This window comes from Bubalus kerabau, chromosome 13 (assembly GCF_029407905.1).
Source record: "Bubalus kerabau isolate K-KA32 ecotype Philippines breed swamp buffalo chromosome 13, PCC_UOA_SB_1v2, whole genome shotgun sequence".
Classification (NCBI taxonomy): Eukaryota; Metazoa; Chordata; class Mammalia; order Artiodactyla; family Bovidae; genus Bubalus; species Bubalus kerabau.
Genome location: NC_073636.1, coordinates 1262263 through 1279943, shown reverse-complemented (window position 1 = coordinate 1279943; position 17681 = coordinate 1262263). Strand labels below are relative to the sequence as shown.

At 38.5% G+C, this 17681-nt stretch overlaps 1 long non-coding RNA gene across 1 annotated transcript in view; it reads right to left on the bottom strand.

The window, feature by feature from the left end:
- LOC129625263 (uncharacterized) overlaps positions 1-5869 on the bottom strand; it is a 43868-nt gene extending 37999 nt beyond the window's left edge. Inside the window, exon 1 of the long non-coding RNA XR_008701299.1 lies at positions 5747-5869. This is a non-coding gene — a long non-coding RNA (uncharacterized LOC129625263). The remainder of the gene's footprint in view (positions 1-5746) is intronic.
- Between the last annotated feature and the right edge of the window lie 11812 nt (positions 5870-17681).

The window sequence follows — 17681 nt, the reverse complement described above, 5'->3', positions numbered from 1 at the left end:
CTGGTTCAAAATTAGGAAAGGAGTAAGACAAGTCTGTATATTGTCACCTTCTTATTTAACTTATATGCAGAATACATCTTGCAAAATACCAAGCTGGATGTATCAAAGCTAAAATCATGATTGCTAGGAAAAATATCAACAGTCTCAAATATGCAGATGATACCACTCTAATGGCAGAAGGTGAGAACTAAAGAGCCTCTTGATGAAGGTGAAAGAGGAGAGTGAAAAAGCTGGCTTAAAACTCAACATTAAATATATATATATATATATATATATATATATATAAAACGGCATCCTGTCCCAGGACTTCATTGCAAATAGAAGGGGCAAAGATGGAAGCAGTGACAAATTCGGTTTTCTTGGGCTTCAAAATCACTATGGATGGTGACTGTAGCCACGAAATTAAAAGATACTTACTCCTTGGAAGGAAAGCTATGACAAATCTAGACAGAATATTAAAGTCAGAGACATAACTACCAATAAAGGTCCATAGAGTCAAAGCTATGATTGATTTTTTCCAGTAGTTGTGTATGGATGTGAGAGTTGGACCATAAAGAAGACTGAGTGCTGAAAAATTTGTTTTTGAATTGTGGTGTTGGAAAAGATTCTTGAGTTCCTTGGACAGTAAGGAGACCAAACCAGTCAATGCTAAAGGAAATCAGCCCTGAATATTCACTGGAAGAACTGATGCTGAATCTGAAGCTCCAATAATTTGGCCCCAGATGCAAAGAGTCAGCTCACTGGAAAAGAACCTGATGCTGGGAAAGATTGAGAGCTGGAGGAGAAGCGGCAAGAGAGGATGACATGGTTGGATGACATCAGGGACTCAATGGACATGAATTTGAGCAAACCCCGGGAGATTGTGAAGGACAAGAAGCCCGCTGTGAGGCAGTCATGGGGTTGCAAAAAGTCTTAGCGACTAAACTACAACAAGTTAAAGAAAAAGCAAAAACACAACATACAGACATTAAAAAGGAATTTTAGAAAATTCAGCACCATTTGCTATACAAATGTAAATAAAATGAGGAAAATAATATTCTCCCACTTCAAAAAATAATTGCCACCATTCTGATTAAGAATCACTAAATCCATACCCACTAAAATAAAAAATAAGAAAGAGATGCCTACTGTTGTCACTAATCACCACTACTTTGAGACTATCTGCTGTATAGGGAAAGAGATTTGTAAATGATATGCCTTATAAGGGGTTAATATTGAAAATATATAAACAACTCATACAACTTAATATCAAATATACAAAAACCAACCCAATCAAAAAGCGAAGAAGAGCTGAATAGACATTTTCCCAAAAAGACATACAGATGGCCAATAGGCAAATGAAAGGATGCTCAGTATCACTAATCATTCAGTTCAGTTCAGTTGCTCACTCGTGTCCTACTCTTTGTGACCCCATGAACTGAAGCATGTCAGGACTTCCTGTCCATCAGCAACTCCCGGAGTCCACCCAAACCCATGTCCATCAAGTCGACTGATGATGCCATCCAACCATCTCCTCCTCTGTCGTCCCCTTCTCCTCCTACCCTCAATCTTTCCCAGCATCAGGGTCTTTTCCAATGAGTCAGCTCTTCGCATCAGGTGGCCAAAGTATTGGAGTTTCAGCTTCAGCATCAGTCCTTCCAATGAACACCCAGGACTGATCTCCTTTAGGATGGACTGGTTGGATCTCCTTGCAGTCCAGGGGACTCTCAAGAGTTTTCTCCAACACAAGAGTTCAAAAGCATCAATTCTTCTGCACTCAGCTTTCTTTATAGTCCAACTCTCACATCCAAACACGACTAATGGAAAAAACATAGCCTTGTCTAGACAGACCTTTGTTGACAAAGTAATGCCTCTGCTTTTTAAAGTGCTGTCTAGGTTGGTCATAACTTTCCTTCCAAGGAGTAAGCGTCTTTTAATTTCATGGCTGCAATCACCATCTGCAGCAAATTTGGAGCCCCCCAAAATAAAGTCAGCTATTGTTTGCACTGTTTCCGTATCTATTTGCCATGAAGTGATGGCAGCGGATGCCATGATCTTAGTTTTCTGAATGTTGAGCCAACTTTTTTACTCTCCTCTTTAACTTTCATCAAGAGGCTTTTTAGTTCTTCTTCACTTTCTGCTATAAGGGTAGTGTCACTTGCATGTCTGAGGTTATTGATATTACTCCCAGCAATCTTGATTCCAGCTTGTGCTTCCTCCAGCCCAGCACTTTTCATGATGTACTCTGCATATAAGTTAAATAAGCAGGGTGACAATATACAGCCTTGACATACTCCTTTTCCTATTTGGAACCAGTCTGTTTTTCCATGTCCAGTTCTAATGGTTGCTTCCTGACCTGCATACAGATTTCTCAAGAGGCAGGTCAGGTGGTCTGGTATTCCCATCTCTTTCAAAATATTCCACAGTTTAAGGTGATCCACATGGTCAAAGGCTTTGGCATAAGGAATAAAGCAGAAATAGATGTTTTTCTGGAACTCTCTTGCTTTTTTGATGATCCAGTGGATGTTGGCAATTTGATCTCTGGTTCCTATACCTTTTCTAAAACCAGCTTGAACATCTGGAAGTTGTTCATATATTTCTGAAGCCTGGCTTGGAGAATTTTGAGCATTATTTTACTAGTGTGTGAGATGAATGCAATCGTGTGGCAGTTTGAACATTCTTTGCATTGCCCTTCTTTGGGATTGGAATGAAAACTGCCCTTTTCCATTCCTGTGGCCACTGCTGAGTTTCCCAAATTTTCTGGCATTTTGAGTGTAGCACTTTCACAGAATTATCTTTTAGGATTTCAAATAGCTCAACTGGAATTGCATCACCTCCACTAGCTTTGATCATAGCGATGCTTCCTAGGGCCCACTTGACTTCACATTCCAGGATGTCTGGCTCCAGGTGAGCGATCATACCATCGTGATTATCTGGATCGTAAAGATCTTATTTGTATAGTTCTTCTGTGAATTCTTGCCACCTCTTCTTAATATCTTTTGTTAGGTCCATAAAATTTTTGTCCTTTATTGAGCCCATCTTTGCATGAAATGTTCCCTTAGTATCTCTATTTCCTTGAAGATATCTCTAGTCTTTCCCATTCTATTGTTTTTCTCTATTTCTTTGCATTGATCACTGAGGAAGACTTTCTTATCTCTCCTTGCTATTCTTTGGAACTCTGCATTCAGATGCTTATATCTTTCCTTGTCTCCTTTGCCTTTCATTTCTCTTCTTTTCACAGCTATTTTTAAGGCCTCCTCAGACAGCTGTTTTGCCTTTTTGCATTTCTTTTCCATGGTAGGGTCTTGATCCCTGTCTCTTGTACAATGTCACGAATCTCCATCCATAGTTCATCAGGCACTCTGTCAGATCTAGTCCCTTAAATTTATTTCTAATTTCCATTGTATAATCATAAGGGATTTGATTTTGGTCATACCTGAATGGTCTAGTGGTTTCCCCCACTTTCTTCAATTTAAGTCTGAAGTTAGCAATAAGGAGTTCCTGATCTGAGCCATAGTCAGCTCCTGGGCTTGTTTTTGCGGACTGTATAGAGTTTTCCATCTTTGGCTGCAAACGATATAACCAATCTGATTTTAGTGCTGGCCATCTGGTGATGTCCATGTGTAGAGCCTTCTCTTGTGTTGTTGGAAGAGGGTGTTTGCTATGACCAGTGTGTTCCCTTGGAAAAACTCTATTTGCCTTTGCCCTGCTTCATCCTCTACTCCAAGGCCAAATTTGCCTGCTACTCCAGGTGTTTCTTGACTTCCTACTTTTGCATCCCAGTCCCCTATAATGAAAAGGACATCTGTTTGGGGTTTTAGTTCTAAAAGGTCTTGTAGGTCTTCATAGAACCATTCAACTTCAGCTTCTTCAGCATTACTGGTTGGGGCATAGACTTGGATTACTGTGGTATTGAATGGTTTGCCTTGGAAATGAACAGAGATCATTCTATCATTTGGGGGTTGTATCCAAGAGCTGAATTTCGGACTCTTTTTGTTGACTATGATGGCTACTCCATATCTTCTAAGGGGTTCTTGCCCATAGTAGTAGATATAATGGCCATCTGAGTTAAATTCACCCATTCCAGTCCATTTTAGTTCTCTGATTCCTAAAATGTTGACATTCACTCTTGCCATCTCCTGTTTGACCACATCCAATCTGCCTTGATTCATGGACCTAACATTCCAGGTTCCTATGCAATTTTCCTCTTATAGCATCAGATCTTGCTTCTATCACCAGTCACATCCACAAACTGGGTGTTGTTTGTGCTTTGGCTCCATCCCTTCATTCTTTCTGGAGTTATTTCTCCACTGATCTCCAGTAGCATATTGGGCACCTACCGACCTGGGGAGTTCATCTTTCAGTGTCCTGTCTTTTTGCCTTTTCATGCTGCTCATGGGGTTCTCAAGGAAAGAATACTGATGTGTTTTGTCATTCCCTTCTCCAGTGGACCACATTCTGTCAGACCTCTCCACCATGACTCGTCAGTGTTGGGTGGCCCCACGGGCATGGCTTAGTTTCATTGATTTAGACAAGGCTGTGGTCCATGTGATCAAATTGGCTAGTTGTCTGTGATTGTGGTTTCAGTCTGTCTGCTCTCTGATGTCCTCTCTCAGCGCCCAGGGAAATACAAACAAGACCACAAGGAGATATCACCTCACATGAGTCAGAATGGCTATCATGAAGATGAACATAAATAGCAACTGTTGTCAAGGATGTGGTGAAAAAGGGCCCTTTGTTCACTGTTGGTGGGTTTGTAAACTAGTGCAGCCATTCTGTAAAACTGTATGGAGTTTTCTCAAAAAGCTGAAAACAGAATTATTGTATGGCCCAGGATTCTACTCCTGGGTATATATCCAAAAAAACTGTGAACGCTAATTTGAAAAGACAAAAGCATCACAATGCATTATTTATGATAGTTAAGATATGAGAGCAACCTATGTACCTATCAACAGATGAATTAATAAAATGATGTTAGATACACATACACATGCACACACACATATACACAGTGGAATACTGCAAAGCCATAAAAATGAAAATTTTGTTATTTGTGACAACATAAAACTTGGAGGATATTATGCTTAGTGAAATACATAGAGAAAGACAAATACTGCATGATATGTGTGGACTCTAAAAGTTAAAAAATGCTAGTGCATATAAAAAAAGAAAAAGAATCACAGATATAGAGCACAAACTAGCTAGTGGTTACCAGTAGGGAGATGGTGGGGGGAGGGGCAAGATTGGCATGGAAGATTAAGAGACACAAACTATGTAATAAATAAGATACAGAGTAACAAGATTAAGATTAAGTAGTGCGCTCATTCTTGCCAGAGCACCAAAAATGCAACTAGTTGTTGAACAGTCATCAACAGGAAAACTCTGGAACCCAACAAAAAAAGATACCCCTCATCCAAGGACAAAGAAGAAGCCGCACTGAAATGGTAGGAGGGGAACAATTATGATAAAATCAAATCCTATATCCAACTGAGTGGGCGACTCAAACTTGAAAACAATAATACCAAAGAAGTTCTCACATTGTTGTGAAAGTTATAGGCCCCACATCAGGCTCCCTAGCTTGGGAATTTGGTCAAGAAACTGGGAATCCCCAGGGAATCTGACTTTGAGGGCCAGGAGGGTTTGATTACAGAGCTTCCATAGGACTGGGGGAAACAGAGACCCTTGGAGGACACAAACAAAATCTTGTGCACACCAGGACCCAGGAGAAAGGAGCAGTGACCCCCACAGGAGACTGAGCCAGACCCACCTGTGAGTGCTTGAAGGTCTTCTGCAGAGGCTTGAGCTGGGAGTGGCCTGCCCTGGGAGATGTGTCTCAGCATTAAGTCCTCTTGGAGCTCACCAGTAGCCCTACTGTAGAAGCCTATAGACTTAGGCCAAACAAAAAACAGGGAGGGAGCACAGCCCTACCTATCAGAAGACAATTGGATTAAAGTTTTACTGAGCAGAGCCCTGCCTACCAGAGCAAGACCCAGTTTACCCCACAGCCAGTCCCTCCCATCAGGAAGTTTGAACATGTCTCTTACCTCATCCACCAGAGGACAGACAGAAGAAATAACCATAACCCAATCAATCTCTAGAACTAATACCACAATCACAGAAAGCTACCCAAAATGAAAAGAAATAGGATTGTGTCCAGATGAAGGATCAAGATAAATCCCCAGAAAAATACCTAGATGAAGTGAAGATAGGACACCTCCCAGAAAAAGAATTCAGAATAATGATAGTGATGATGATTCAGGATCTCAGAAAAAGAATGGAGGCAAAGATTGAGAATATGCAAGAAATGTTTACCAAGGACCTAGAAGAACTAAAGAGCAAACAAACACAGATGAACAATACACTAGAAGGAACTAACAGCAGAAAGCTGAGGCAGAAGAACAGATAAGTGACCTGGAAGACAGAATGATGGAAATCAATGCTGCAAAACAGAATATAGAAAAAGGAATGAAAAGAAACGAAGACAACCTAACAGCTTAACCTCTGGGACAACATTAAATGCACCAGTATTCACAGTATAGGAGTCCCAGAATGAGGAGAGAAAGAGAAAAGACCTGAGAAAATATTTGAAGAGATAATAGCTGAAAACTTCCCCAACATGAGAAAGGAAATTGTCGGCCATGTCGAGGAAGCACAGAGAGTCCCAGGAAGGATAAACCCAAGGAGGAACACACCAAGACACATGGTAATCTAATGGACAAAAATTAAAGACAAATATAATTTATTAAGACATATTAAGACAACAAGGGAAAAAAATACAACATACAGGGGAAAACCTATAAGATTATCAGTGGATTTCTCAACAGAAACTCTACAAACCAGAAGGGGATGACATAATATATTCCAAGTAATGATAGGGAATAACCTATGAACAAGAATACTCTATCCAGCAAGACTCTCATTTGGATTTGATGGAGAAATCAAAAGCTTTCCAAACAAGCAAAAGTTAAGAGAAGTCAGCACCACTATACCAGTTTTACAACAAATGCTAAATGAAGTTCTCTGGACAGGAAACACAAGAGAAGGAAAATATCTACAAAAAGTAAACCCAAAACAATTAACAAACTGGTAATAGGATCACACATATTGATAATTACCTTAAATGTAAATGGATTAAATGCACCAACCAAAAGACATAGAGTGGCTGGTGGATACTAAAACAAGACTTATATATATTGTCTACAAGAGATCCACTTCATACCTACAGACACTTACAGACTGAAAGTAAGGGGATGGGAGAAGGTATCTCATACAAATGGAAATTATAAGAAAGTTGGAGCAGCAACACTCAAATCAGATAATATAGACTTTAAAACAAAAGAGGGACAAAGAAGGACACTACATAATGATCAAGGGTTCAATCCAAGAAGAAGATATAATAATTATAAATATATATGTGCCCAACATAAAAGCATCTCAATATGTAAGGCAAATACTAACAAACATAAAGGGAGATATTGACAGTAACACAATAATAGTGGGGGACTTTTAATAGATCATCAGACAGAATCATCCAGATCACCCAACAGATCATCCAGACAGAAAATCAATAAGGAAACATAGGCCTTCAGAGACACTTTAGATGAGTTGGACTTAATTGATATTTATAGAGCATTTCACCCAAAAGCAGCAGATCACACATTTTCCCCAATATTTTTGGAAAATTCTCCAGGATTGACCACATGCTGTGTCACAAGGCAAGCTTAAGAACATGGAAATCATATCAAGCACGTTTTCTGAATACTATGTTATGAGATTAGAAATAAACTACAAGAGAAAAGCTCTAAGAAACACAAACATGTAGTGGTTAAACACTATGCTACTAAACAATCATTGGATCACTAAAGAAATCAAAGAATAAATAAGACAAATATCTAGAGACAAATGAAAACAAAAACACAATGGCCCAAAACTTATGGGATGCAGCAAAAGCAGTTCTAAGAAAAAAGTTTATAGCAATACAATCTTATCTCAAGAAATAAGAAAAATCTCAAATAAACAATCTAGCCTTACACCTAAAAAATTTAGAGAAAGAAAAACAAACAAAATCTAAAGTCAGTAGAAGGAAGGAAATCATAGAGATAAGGGCAGAAATGAAATAGGGACAAGGAAAACAATTGCAAAGATCAATGAAACTAAAAGATGGTTCTTTGGAAAGATAAGATCGATAAGCCTTTAGCCAGACTCATCAGGAAAAAAAGGGAGAGGATTCAAATCAGTAAAATTAGAAATGGAAAAGGGGAAGTTACAAATGAATCCACAGAAATACCAAGAATCATAAAAGACTACTATGAACAACTATGGGCTTCCCTGGTGGCTCAGATGGTAAAAAGTCTGCCTGCAGTGCATGAGACCCAGGTTCGATCCCTGGATCAGGAAGATCCCCTGAAGAAGGAAATGGCAACTCACTCTGTATTCTTGCCTGGAAAATCCCATGGATGGAGGAGCTTGGCAGGCTACAGTCCAGGGGGTCGCAAAGAGTTGGACACAACTGAGCGACTTTGCTTTCACTATAAACAACTGTATGCCAATAAAATGGACAACCTAGAAGTAATGGACAAATTATTAGAAAGGTACAGTCTCCCTAGACTGAACCAGGAAGAATAGAAAATATGTACAGACCAATCACAAGCACTGAAATTGAAACAATGATTAAAAACCTCCTAACAAACCAAGGTCCAGTGCCCGACAGCATCACAGGCAAATTTTATCCAACATGTGGAGAAGAGTTAACACCTATATGCCTGAAACTGTTCCAAAAAGTTGCATACCAAGGAAAACTTCCCAACTCATTTTATGAGGCCACATCACTCTGACAGAAAAAGTAGATAAAGATACCACAAAAAGAAAATTACAGGCCAACATCACTGATAAACATAGATGCAAATGTCCTCAACAAAATACTAGCCGTCTGTATCCAACAATACATTAAAAAGGTCATACATCCCAGGGATGCAAGGATTTTTCAGCATCTTCCAGTCAGTGAGTGTAATTAATTGAAGAATAAAAATCATATAATCATTTCAATAGATGCAGAAATAGCTTTTGACAAAATTCAGCACCTATTTATGATAAAAAAAAGAAAACACTCACCAGAAAGTGGGCATAGAGAGTACAAACCTCAACATGATAAAAGCCATATATGATAAACCTACAGCTAGCATCATAATCAATTGTGAAAAGCTGAAAGCATTACCTCTAAGATCAGGAAAAAGACAAGGATGTCCACTCTCACCACTTTTATTCAGCATAGTTTTGGAAGTCCTAAAAACAACAATCAGAAAAGAAAAAGAAGTAAAGGGAAACCAAATTAAAAAAAATTAAACTGTCACTTTTTGCATATGACATGATACTATACATAAAGTAAATAGCCTCCAATTAAAATAAACTAATTTAAGAAATAAAAATTAAAAAAAAGAAGATCCTAAAGATGCTACCAGAAAACTACTAGAACTCATCAATGAATTTGGTAAATCTGCAGATTGGAAAATTAATACACAGAAGTCTGTTGCATTTCTATACACTAACAATGAAAAATCAGAAGGAGAAATTCAAGAAGCAATTCCATTTACCATTGCATCAAAAAGAACAAAGTACTTAGGAATAAACCTATCTAAGGAGACAAAAGACCTGTACTCTGAAAACTATAAGATGCTGATGAGAGAAATCAAAGAAGACATAAACAGATGGAAAGATAGACCATGTTCATGGATTGGAAGACTCAATATTGTAAAAATGACTGTATTACCCAAGGCAATCTGTTGATTCAATACAATACTTATCCAATTACCAATGACATTTCTCACAGAACTAGAACAAAAAATCTTAAAATTTGTATGGATATACAAAAGACCCCAAATAGCCAAAGCAATCTTGACAAAGAAAAATTGAACTAGAGGAATGAGGCTCCCTGACTTCAGACTATACTAAAAAGCTACAGTCATCAAAACAGTATGAAACTGGCACAAAAACAGAAATTAGTTCAATGGAGTAGGATAGAAACCCCAGGAATAAGCCCACGCACCTGTGGTCAATAATCTATGACCAAGCAGGCAAGACTACACAATGGTGGAAAGATGATCTCTTCAACAAATGATTCTGGGAAAACTGGGCAGCACATGTAAAAAAATGAAAGTAGATCATTCCTTAACTCCATACACAAAATAAGCTTAAAATGGATTAAAGACCTAAATGTTAAACCAGACACTATAAAACTCTTAGAGGAAAACTTAGGCAGAATACACTCTGACATAAATCACAGCAACATCTTTTTAAATCCATCTCCTAGAATAATGGAAATAAAAGCAAAAATAAATGAATGGGACCTACTTAAAGTCAAATGCTTTTGCACAGCATAGGAAACAATAAACATAGCAAAGAGATAACCCACAAGTTGGGAGAAAATATTTGCAAATGATCTGACTGATAAGGGATTAGTCACAAAAATTTGCAAACAGCTTATGACACCTAATAGAATCAAAATGAACAACCCACTCAAAAAATGGGCCGAAGACCTGAGTAGACATTTCTCTAAAGAGAACATACAGACGGCCAAAAAGCACTTGAAAAGATGCTCAACATTGCTAGTTATTAGAGAAACGCAAATCAAAACTACAAAGAGATATCATCTCACACTGGTCAGAATGGCATCATCAAAAAAAATCCACAATAAATGCTGGAGAGGGTGTTGAGAAAATGGAACCTTCCTGCACTGGTGGTGAGAATGTAAATTGGCACACTCAGGAAGAAACAGTTAGAACTGGACATGGAACAACAGACTGGTTCCAAATAGGAAAAGGAGTACGTCAAGGCTGTATATTGTCACCCTGCTTATTTAATTTATATGCAGAGTACATCATGAGAAACGCTGGGCTGGAGGAAGCACAGCTGGAATCAAGATTGCTGGGAGAAATATCACTAACCTCAGATATGCAGATGACATGACCCTTATGGCAGAAAGTGAAGAGGAACTAAAGAGCCTCTTGATGAAAGTGAAAGAGGAGAATAAAAAAGTTGGCTTAAAGCTCAACATTCAGAAAACTAAGATCATGGCATCCGGTCCCATCACTTCATGGCAGATAGATGGGGAAACAGTAGAAACAGTGGCTGACTTTATTTTTCTGGGGTCCAAAATCACTGCAGATGGTACTTGCAGCCATGAAATTAAAAGACGCTTACTCCTTGGAAGGAAAGTTATGACCAACCTAGAAAGCATATTAAAAAGCAGAGACATTACTTCGCCAACAAAGGTCCATCTAGTCAAGGCTATGGGTTTTCCAGTGGTCATGTATGGATGTGAGAGTTGGACTATAAAGAAAGCTGAATGCCAAAGAATTGATGCTTTTGAACTGCGGTGTTGGAGAAGACTCTTGAGAGTCCCTTGGACTGCAACTAGATCCAACTAGTTCATCCTAAAGGAGATCAGTCCTGGGTGTTCATTGGAAGGACTGATGTTGAAGCTGAAACTCCAATACTTTGGCCACCTGATGTGAAGAGCTGACTCACTGGAAAAGACCCTGATGCTGGGAAAGATTGAGGGCAGGAGAAGGGGATGACAGAGGATGAAATGGTTGGATGGCATCACTGACTCGATGGACATGGGTTTGGGTGAACTTCAGGAGTTGATGATGGACAGGCAGGCCTGGCGTGCTGTGGTTCATGGGGTCACAAAGAGTTGGACATGACTGAGTGACTGTACTGAACTGAACACTCACTATGGAGAACAGTATGGAGGTTACTTTAAAAACTAAAAGTAAAGCTACCATATGACCCTGCAGACCCACACCTGGGCAGAGAAAACATGGCCTGAAAAGATAACATGCACCCTAATGTTCATTGCAGTACTGTTTACAATGGCAGCAACTAAATGTTGGAAACATTGGACATGGAAACAACCTAAATGTCTATTGACAGAAGAATGGAAAAAGAAGATGTGGTATATATACACAATGAAATATTACTCAGCCATTAGAAAGAATGAAATAAGGCCATTTGCAGCAACATGAATGGACCTAGAGAGAGTCATGGAATGAAAAAGTCAGACAGAGAAGGAGAAATATCATACAATATCCCTTTTATGTGGGCTCTAAAAAGAAATGATACAAATGAACTTATAAAACAGAAAGAGACACACAGACTTAGAAAATGAATTCATGGTTTGCTGGGGGGCAGGGATAGCTAAGGACTCTGGGAAGATCATGTGCACTGCCATATTTAAAATGGATAACCAAGAAAAGCCTGTTGTATAGCACATGGAACTCAGGTCAATGCTATGTGCCAGCCTGGATGGGAGGGGTGTTTGGGGGAGAAAGGATGCATGTGTATGTTCACCTGAAACTATCACAACATTGTTAATTGGCTATATCCCAATACAAAATGTTTTTGTGTTATAAAAAACAAAGTTTAAATAAAATAAAATAAGATTCTAAGATATATTGTATACTACAGGGAATATAGCCAATATTTTATAATAACTTTAAATGGAGTATAATCTATAAAAATATTGAATCATCATGTTATAGACCTGAAACAAACATAATATTGTGAATCAACTACACTTTAATTAAAAAAATAAAATGTATGTAGTTATACATAATACTCAATGAGCTATAACAAATTAAAGAATTATAGGAAAATTAGACTATGAAAAGTTAGTCTATAGAGGAAAAAATACAAATAAGCAATAAACATGTGGAAATAATGCTCAATTTTCCCAGTCCCTTAGAGAGTAGAATTATCAGTAACAGCAGATAAAACTTTATATCTTTCAGACTGGAAAAGAATCACTACACCTGCTTCTGGCATAGTTGTGGAAGAAGGGTATCCTGTCCCCTGGCCGATGAGAATGTGTACTGTATAAGGGGCTTTTGGAATGCAATCTGCAATACTTGTTCAAATTCAAAATATGCATGTTCATACTTCCTGAAGTCCTTTGAAAATATATCCCATTGAAATAAAAAGTTTGGTCCATCTGTGTATATAAAATGTGCATTATATATACAAGTATTTTTATTGCAGCACTCTTTTAAATACTAAATGATTGAAAACAAAAATTTCCATAACAGGAGTAACTGATCAAACTGAGGGACATCTATGCCAGCAAATGTTGTGCAGCCATTAAAACAACTAGTTAAATCTCTAAGGTGGACTTGGAGTCAGAGCCACACTATCTTAAATGGCAGAAGCAAATGAATAGAATTATATGTGATACCATCATAGTTTTTAAACAATACTAAACCTTGTAATGTGTGCTTTGTATAAAATTAGGTCAGTTGGAGAAAATAGGTATTTTTGTTCTGTCCACTGGGAAAGAGATGTTGAGATGGGTTTAAGACTGCAAGAAGTTTTGTGGTGGCTAGTGTCTGAAAGATTGAAGGGGAGAAAATGCAGGATAGGATAAAGCAAGCCATAGATTATAATTCAGCTCTGTCAAAGCCTTGACCAGTACAATGGGAAGCCCTGAAACTAAAATTGCCCACTGAAGAAGTCGCACATAGGGCACAAATGGCCAGTCATTGGCTGACTTCTGTCCCAAGCTGTGCAGCATCAACTCAAAAGCTGAGGGGGAGCTTGAAGTTCATGGCTTTTAACTAACTGTGTTCCTTGCAGCTCAGTGTCCAGTTCTTTCTTGAAAGGAGATCCAAGCAGCACATTTCCAAGGCTGAACATAAACTGGGATTTTGGTAGGGGTGAAAACATAAGACTAGAGGGTGAAGGTGAGGTAGAGGTGACGAAACAGGAGAAGACTGTAGTGCTTTATCGTTCTCTTGCTTTTGTTCACAGATTAACCACATATCCCTAGATAAAGTTGACTTTCATTTGTTTATTATCTTCATAAGAATGGAATTATGTGCATTCTTTTGTAACTTACATTTTTTTCCTTTAAAAATTATATTCTAAAATTCATGCAAATGAGGAGTCTAGTCTATTCATTTTCACTGCTACATAATCTCTTAGTTATGATTATACCACAGTTTATTTTTTCTACCTCTGCGATGAACAATTGTGCTGCTTTCTCTCTTTGGGAGTCTATTACAATCATCTCAATCTATGTCTGCTGAATTTCCCCATCATGTATATACCTAAGGCTTGAATTGCCAGGCTATGCATATGGTTAGCTTTACAAGATAATAACAAATAATTTTATAAAGTGGTATTTTAAAAGTTTTTATCATAGATTTTACATAAAAGTATGTAAATTAATAGTGAGGCAGAGTGGTGAGATTTCAGATGATCTTTACTTTTCTATATGTAGCATTATTTATGTAATCTGGGGGGAAAGCTCAATAAAGGTATCTGCTTGAGAAAAACCTTAAATCTTCAAAAATATAGTAGCCATGGTAACACATACTGTAATAAGAAAAGCAAGCCAGGACATCTCATTAAGAAAACTAAACAAAACTGAGCCAGCTCTCCTAGTCCGCTATCTGGGAAATGTTACAGATAAACAAAAGCTATCAAAACAGATGAGAAATCATAATCCTTGCATCTTAATCCAGCTCATTTAACTTTCCTTTGACAGAATTCCTTCCCAATTAAACTGGGGCTGCCCTTTGAGAAAGGCATGCTGTTGAATGAAAATGAAATATCTGAATGGTTTCTTTTGACTCTGAGAAGCAAGAAGATGTAAAAAACACAATGGGTTGAGGTAACTTTGTAGACAATGTAAAAGCCAGGATTACAAACATATCCAGTTTTCTTTTACTGTTTTATGGATACTGATGTTTCTGTTTCAGGGTCAAAGTATGTTCCCCATTTTTAAAGTTGTTGAACTGTAATTTCCCAGTCAGTTTAAGTAATAATTGAATTTTCAAAGATGCTTTTGTTGTAGAATCCAAGCATATACTTTGCAAAAATAGCATCTTTGCTAGATGCCTCTTTGGATTTTTTTTCTATATTGCCATAAGCGATATCTCTCATTTTCATTTTAGAATACAGATGAAAGTTTGCTAAGTGTTAATTCATGTCTCATTACCCTGGATGAGAAATTTACCAAATTTTCAACAGGCAAGATTTGAAATATGCTTCCAACTGACAAAAGGGTTATTGGTCAGTGTCTATTCAGGGAACAGAAATCATGCCAGTTCCGTTGTCAGTGAGAAATCAGTACAAAGAATGATTAATGCAACAGAGAGAAAAGAAAGAAAACTATTTCTCAACTTAAAATTGCAGGAAACAACTAGCACTCATAGGGCTAAGGGAAGAAAAGGGAAAGTGTTGGACTAATCAAAACTAGACATTTAAAGAAGGGGTTCTGTAGACCTGAACCTCGGGTCTCTGCATAGAAGATGCTGGTGAATTGCACTTGGAGGAGGGGTCCTGTGGGCCTGCCACTCAGACTTGTGTGGAGGAACAGGGCAGCTCGTGGTGGGGTCTCTGGGCTCAGAGGACGGTCCCCAGAAGGTGAGAAAAACTTGGGTGTATATTAAAGTTCACTCTAAAATTCAGGACTGGATCAGAAATGACCTGGTCTCTGGGGCGGGGAAAACAATGTAGGGAAAATATAGCCATTGGCTGAACATATTCTGTACGTCTCTCATCTTACTAAGTGGACCTATTCTATTATATGGCTATTATGTCACGTGGAGTAACTTTTCCAAGTTACACAGGAAGAGCCAAGCAGATGTGGAATTCAGTCTGTCTTTCGTTTATAGTCACGTGGTCCGTTTCAGCTGCATTTGATTTTGGACCCTCTAAGAAGGATAGTTCCCCTGCCCCACCCCGTATGTTGATTACTGTAACAGGGAAACTTTTAAAATAAGCGTAGGAAAATACGATTGTTTTAGGAGATGCAACAAAGTGTTGTTTGACTGTAGTAACTGTCCGCTGTCAAATTCAATAGTCATTTAACTGTGATTTTAAAGAAATAGCATATTTTTGAAGTGATATTTATTAGTTTAGGTAGAATGAAGAAGATGCAAGCCAAGTGACTACATTCATTCATTCAACAAATATTTATTAGGTTCTTGCTGTTTTCAGACTGAATAAACAGTGTGAACAAAAAATTTCTTCTTCAAATATGAAAGCCAGCAAGTCCTTATTTATATGACAGTAACAAAGGAGTGTGGGCTTCTCTGGTGGCTCAGTAGTAAAGAATCCGTCTGCCAATGCAGGAGAGGTGGGTTTGATCTCTGGGTCGGGAATTTCCCTTGGAGAAGGAAATGGCAACCCACTCCAGTATTTTTCCATAGGAAATGCCATGGACAGAGAAGCCTGGTGGGCTACAGTCCATGGGGTCACAAAAGGGTTGGACATGACTCACAACTAAAACAACACAACAAAGGAGCATATATTGCTATTTAACACCTGCCTTTATGTTACAGATTATATATTTATATAATATGTGGCACATATAATTTACATACTTAATATTTTGTTTTGTTTGTTTAATCACACAGTCATGTTTAACTCTTTGCAACCCCATGGACTGTAGCCCACCAGGCTCCTTTGTCTATGGGATTTCCCATGCAAGATGATTGGAGTGGGCTGCCATTTCTTTCTCCAAGGAAATCTTCCTGGACCAGTGATGGAATCCAAATCTTCTGCATTGGAGCTGGATTCTTTTCTCCTGGGCCACCAGGAAAGCCCATAGTAAATATTGTTGTTCAGTTGCTCAGTCGCATCCAGCTCTTTGTGGCCCCCTGGACTGAAGCACACCAGGCTTCCCTGTCCTTCACCATCTCCCAGAGCTTGCTCAAACTCATGTCCATTGAGTTGGACTGCAAGGAGATCAAACTAGTCAATCCTAAAGAAAATCAATCCTGAATATTCATTGGAGGGACGATGCTGAAACTGAAGCTCCAGTACCTTGACCACCTGATTCGAAGGGCTGACTCATCAATATGATTTTGGTATTGAGCATCTGGTGATGTTCATACGTAAAGTCATCTCTTGTGTTGTTGGAAAAGGGTGCTTACTATGACCAGTGTGTTCTCTTGGCAAAATTCTGTTAGCCTTTGCTCTGCTTCATTTTGTTCTCCAAGGCCAAATTTGCCCATTACTCCAGGTATCTCTTGACTTCCTAGATTCCAGCCCCCTAAGATGAAAAGGACATCTTTTTTGCTATTAGTTCCAGAAGCTCCTGTAGGTCTTCATAGAACCGTTCAGCTTCTGCTTCTTCGGCATTAGTGTTTGGGGCACAGACTTGTATTACAGTGATGTTGAATGATTTGCCTTGGAAGCAAACCGAGATTATGCTGTTGTTTTTAAGATTACACCCATGTACTGCATTTCAGACTCTTTTGTTGACTGTGAGAGCTACTCCATTTCTTCTAAGATTCCTACTAAATATATGCTATTTTAAAAAATATATACTACCGAGGTGAAGTACACAAAGCTATAGAGACAATAGGACTTCCCTGGTGGCTCAGATGGTAAAGCATCTGTCTACAATGCGGGAGACCTGGGTTCGATCCCTGGGTCAGGAAGATTCCCTGGAGAAGGAAATGGCAACCCACTCCAGTACTCTTGCCTAGAAAATCCTACGGATGGAGGAGCCTGGTGTCCATGGGGTCGCAAAGAGTTGGACATGACTGATCAACTTCACTTCACTTCAAAGACAGAGACAAGGCTTCTGTCATCTAGAAATTCAAGTATCTGAGTAACAATTATGCTTGTATTATAACGAGTAATCTAAAATAAATAAATCAAATGCAAGAATAATGGAGCTTTGTAAAGATCCCACA